Below are 5,676 nucleotides of genomic sequence, written 5' to 3' on the forward strand. Positions count from 1 at the left end.
TAGATTCTGGAAAGGTCCCAGCGGATTGGAAAACTGCAAACGTAACACCCCTATTCAAGAAGGGAGTGAAACAGAAAGCAGGTAACTATAGACCAGTTAGCCTAACATCTGTCATTGGGAAAATGCTAGAATCCATTATTAAGGAAGTAGTAGCAGGACATTTGGAGACTCATAATACAATCAAGGAGAGTCAACATGGTTTTATGAAGGGGAAATCATGTCTGACAAATTTATTAGAGTTCATTGAGGAAGTAATGGGCAGGGTGGATAAAGGGGAACCAATGGATGCAGTATATTTGGATTTCCAAAAGGCATTCGATAAGGTGCCACATAAAAGATTACTGCACAAGATAAGAGCTCATGGTGTTGGGGGTAATATACTGCCATGGATAGAGGATTGGCTAACTAACAGAAAACAAAGAGTCGGGATAAAAGGGTCATTTTCAGGGGATGTCAATCTGTAACTAGTGGGGTGCCGCAGGGCTCAGTGCTGGGGCCTCAACTATTTACAATCTATATCAATGACTTGGATGAAGGAACAGAGTGTCTTGTGGCCAAATTTGCTGATGATACAAAGATAGGTGGAAAAGCAAGTTGTGATGAGGACACAAAGTGTCTGCAAAGTGATATTGACAGGTTCAGGGAATGGGCAAAAATTCAGCAGATGGAATATAGAATCATAGAAGTTTACAACATGGAAACAGGCCCTTCGGCCCAACATGTCCATGTCGCCCAGTTTATACCACTAAGCTAGTCCCAATTGCCTGCACTTGGCCCATATCCTTCTATACCCATCTTACCCATGTAACTGTCCAAATGCTTTTTAAAAGACAAAATTGTACCCGCCTCCACTACTGCCTCTGGCAGCTCGTTCCAGACACTCACCACCCTTTGAGTGAAAAAATTGTCCCTCTGGACCCTTTTGTATCTCTCCCCTCTCACCTTAAATCTATGTCCCCTCGTTATAGACTCCCCTACCTTTGGGAAAAGATTTTGACTATCTACCTTATCTATGCCCCTCATTATTTTATAGACTTCTATAAGATCACCCCTTAACCTCCTACTCTCCAGGGAAAAAAGTCTCAGTCTGTCCAACCTCTCCCTGTAAGTCAAACCATCAAGTCCCGGTAGCATCCTAGTAAATCTTTTCTGCACTCTTTCTAGTTTAATAATATCCTTTCTATAATAGGGTGACCAGAACTGTACACAGTATTCCAAGTGTGGCCTTACTAATGTCTTGTACAACTTCAACAAGACATCCCAACTCCTGCATTCAATGTTCTGACCAATGAAACCAAGCATGCTGAATGCCTTCTTCTCCACCATTTCCACCTGTGACTCCACTTTCAAGGAGCTATGAACCTGTACTCCTAGATCTCTTTGTTCTATAACTCTCCCCAACGCCCTACCATTAACGGAGTAGGTCATGGCCCGATTCGATCTACCAAAATGCATCACCTCACATTTATCTAAATTAAACTCCATCCGCCATTCATCGGCCCACTGGCCCAATTTATCAAGATCCCGTTGCAATCCTAGATAACCTTCTTCACTGTCCACAATGCCACCAATCTTGGTGTCATCTGCAAACTTACTAACCATGCCTCCTAAATTCTCATCCAAATCATTAATATAAATAACAAATAACAGCGGACCCAGCACCGATCCCTGAGGCACACCGCTGGTCACAGGCCTCCAGTTTGAAAAACAACCCTCCACAACCACCCTCTGTCTTCTGTCGTCAAGCCAATTTTGTATCCAATTGGCTACCTCACCTTGGATCCCATGAGATTTAACCTTATGTAACAACCTACCATGCGGTACCTTGTCAAAGGCTTTGCTAAAGTCCATGTTGACCACGTCTACTGCACAGCCCTCATCTATCTTCTTGGTTACCCCTTCAAAAAACTCAATCAAATTCGTGAGACATGATTTTCCTCTCACAAAACCATGCTGACTGTTCCTAATCAGTCCCTGCCTCTCCAAATGCCTGTAGATCCTGTCCCTCAGAATACCCTCTAACAACTTACCCACTACAGATGTCAGGCTCACTGGTCTGTAGTTCCCAGGCTTTTCCCTGCCGCCCTTCTTAAACAAAGGCACAACATTTGCTACCCTCCAATCTTCAGGCACCTCACCTGTAGCGGTGGATGATTCAAATATCTCTGCTAGGGGACCCGCAATTTCCTCCCTAACCTCCCATAACGTCCTGGGATACATTTCATCAGGTCCCGGAGATTTATCTACCTTGATGCGCGTTAAGACTTCCAGCACCTCCCTCTCTGTAATATGTACACTCCTCAAGACATCACTATTTATTTCCCCAAGTTCCCTAACATCCATGCCTTTCTCAACCGTAAATACCGATGTGAAATATTCATTCAGGATCTCACCCATCTCTTGTGGTTCTGTACATAGATGACCTTGTTGATCCTTAAGAGGCCCTACTCTCTCCCTCGTTACTCTTTTGCCCTTTATGGATTTGTAGAAGCTCTTTGGATTCACCTTTGCCTTATCTGCCAAAGCAATCTCATGTCCCCTTTTTGCCCTCCTGATTTCTCTCTTCACTCTACTCCGGCAATCTCTATACTCTTCAAGGGATCCACTTGATCCCAGCTGACTATGCATGTCATATGCCTCCTTCTTCTTTTTGACTAGGGCCTCAATCTCCCGAGTCATCCAAGGTTCCCTACTTCTACCAGCCTTGCCCTTCACTTTATAAGGAATGTGCTTACCCTGAACCCTGGTTAACACACTTTTGAAAGCCTCCCACTTACCAGACGTCCCTTTGCCTGCCAACAGACTTTCCCAATCAACTTCTGAAAGTTCCTGTCTAATACCATCAAAATTGGCCTTTCCCCAATTTAGAATTTTAACTTTTGGGCCAGACCTATCATTCTCCATAGCTAATGTGGGAAAATGTGAAGTCGTCCACCTTGGGAGGAAAAATAAAAAAGCAAAATATTATTTGAATGGAGAGATACTACAAAATGCTGCGGTACAGAGGGATCTGGGTTTCCTCGTACATGAAACACAAAAAGTCAACATACAGGTGCAGCAGGTAATCCGGAAGGCAAACAGAATATTGGCCTTTATTTCTAGGGGATGGAGTATAAAAGCAGGGAAGTCATGCTCCAACTGTACAGGGCGCTGGTGAGACCACACCTGGAGTACTGCATACAGTTCTGGTGCCCTTATTTAAGGAAGGACATACTTGCATTGGAGGCAGTTCAGAGAAGGTTCACTCGGTTGATTCCGGGTTGTCTTATGAGGAAAGATTGAACAGGTTGGGTCTATACTCATTAGAGTTTCGAATAATGAGAGGAGATCTTATTGAAACATACAAGATTCTGAGGGGACTCGATAGGGTCGATGCTGAGAGGATGTTACCCCTCATGGGGGAATCTAAAACCAGGGGGCATAGTCTCAGAATAAGGGGTCGCCCGTTTAAGACAGAAATGAGGAGGAATTTCTTCTCCCAGAGGGTCATGAATCTTTGGAATTCTTTACCCCAAAAAGCTGTGGAGGCCGAGTCATTGAATACATTCAAGGCTGAGTTAGACCAATCTTTGATCAGCGAGGGAGTCAAAGGATATGGGGAAAGGGCGGGCAAGTGGAGTTGAGGGAAAATCAGATCAGCCATGATCTCATTAAATGGGGGAGCAGGCTCGAGGGGCCGAATGGCCCACTCCTGCTCCTATCTCTTCTGGTCGCTGTGTTCTGAATACGTCCCACCAACACCATGAGAGGCCAATAACTCCCCTCCTATCACACGCTGCTCACATCTTCTGCCCTCTCTCCCTATCCCTCCCCCACCCCCCTCTCTCCCTCCCCTCTTTCCCCCCAGGAGGACCTGAGACTGGAGGAACTGGCGAAGGAGATCGAGCTGCTGAAGGAGACGGTGGAATCTCAGGCCAAACGCATCGGTCGGCTCGAGGAACAGCTGGTGAAGATCGAGGAGGGACTGGTGTGAGGGACGAGGATCGAGGGGGCGAGGTTCGAGGGCGAGGTTTAAAGGGACAGCTGGGCCGTAGCTACGATAGATGTCCCCTTCGTCAGGCCTAAGGAACAGGCCTCACTGGTTGACACATGACCCTTCGGCCTAAGGAACAGGCCTCACTGGTTGACACATGACCCTTCGGCCTAAGGAACAGGCCTCACTGGTTGACACATGACCCTTCGGCCTAAGGAACAGGCCTCACTGGTTGACACATGACCCTTCGGCCTAAGAAACAGGCGTTACTAATCGATACTAGACCCTCCGGCCTAAATGTGGGCCTCGATTGCTCATTGGGCCTCAGGCACCTTGTGGATTGATTGCTGTACCCTTCAGCTTATCAAATAATATTTTTTGTCTATCTTAGTGCATTATATCAAAATTTGGGACGTACATTTGGAGGCGGGAGAGCTGAATGTTTATTGTACAAATCGGGAGGGGAAGTGTGAAAAATTAAAATGATTGAAGGCGAGGAGAGACTCTTGAGTCAGTTATCTTATTGTGGTATTCGGGGGGGGGTTGATCTCTCTCTGACACTTTGGATCCCAAAACAAGGCCTCTGATCGCCAACGGGGCAAACTGGGAGGCTGTGCATTCCAGCCAAGTGAATGTCCGACCTAATCTCTCAGTCCTGGCTCAGTAGCCCTCCGCCTCTGTCTCGCCCTCCGCCTCTGTCTCGCCCTCCGCCTCTGTCTCGCCCGTTCGAGCCCCCACTTCAGAGACTCGAGCTCCGTAATCCAGGCCAATAAGCCCTGGTACCCAATACGGAGGGAGCGCCGCGCTGTCGGAGGGTCAGTACTGAGGGGCCGCTTTTCAGGATGAGATGTTAAACCGAGGCCCCGTCTGCCCCTCTCGGGTGGATGTAAAAGATCCCACGGCCCACTATTGGAAGAAGAGCAGGGGGGAGTTCTCCCCGGGGTCCTGGGCCCCGATATTTATCCCTCAACCAACATCACTAAAAAAAACCAGATGATCTGGGTCATTTATCACATCGCTGTTTGTGGGATCTTGCTGTGCGCTCATTATCTGCCACGTTTCCTACATTACAACAGTGACCGCACTTCATTGGCTGTGAAGCTTTGGGACGTCCCGAGGTGGTGAAAGGAGATGGAGAAATGGGAGATTTTTTTGTCTTTGCTTCAGACAGTGAACTCAAGGCTCTGGTTAATCTTCTTGCCCCGATTATTTTATTGCAGGGGGATTGGAGTCCAAGAGTGAGGAAGTCTTACTACAATTGGACAGGGCTTTGGAGAGACCTCACCTGGAGCACTGTGTACAGTTTTGGTCTCCTTATCTAAGGAAGGATAGACTTGCCTTAGAGGCGGTGCAATGAAGGTTCACTCGATCGATTCCTGGGATGAGAGGGTTGTCCTATGAGGAGAGGTTGAGTAGAATGGGCCGAGACTCTCTGGAGTTTGGAGGAACGAGAGGCGATCTCATTGAAACAGATAAGATTCTGAGGGGGTTTGACAGGGTAGATGCTGAGAGGCTGTTTCCCCCGGGGCTGGAGAGTCTCGAACCAGGGGGCGCAGTCTCAGGATAAGGGGTCGGCCATCCTAGACTGAGAGGAGGAGGAATTTCTTCACTCAGAGGGTTGTGAATCTTTGGAATTCTCTCCCCCCCCCCCCCCCCCCCAGAGGGCTGTGAATGCTCAGTTGTTGAGAATATTCAAGGCTGAT

The 5,676-nt window shown here is 47.5% G+C and overlaps 1 pseudogene; it reads left to right on the forward strand.

Moving 5' to 3' along the window:
* The window catches only part of LOC137307956 (coronin-1C-like), a 19,056-nt pseudogene extending 14,582 nt beyond the window's left edge, over positions 1-4,474 (forward strand).
* Positions 4,475-5,676: the final 1,202 nt, after the last annotated feature.

Source organism: Heptranchias perlo, unplaced genomic scaffold (genome assembly GCF_035084215.1).
Source record: "Heptranchias perlo isolate sHepPer1 unplaced genomic scaffold, sHepPer1.hap1 HAP1_SCAFFOLD_1165, whole genome shotgun sequence".
In the NCBI taxonomy this organism is placed as follows: Eukaryota; Metazoa; Chordata; class Chondrichthyes; order Hexanchiformes; family Hexanchidae; genus Heptranchias; species Heptranchias perlo.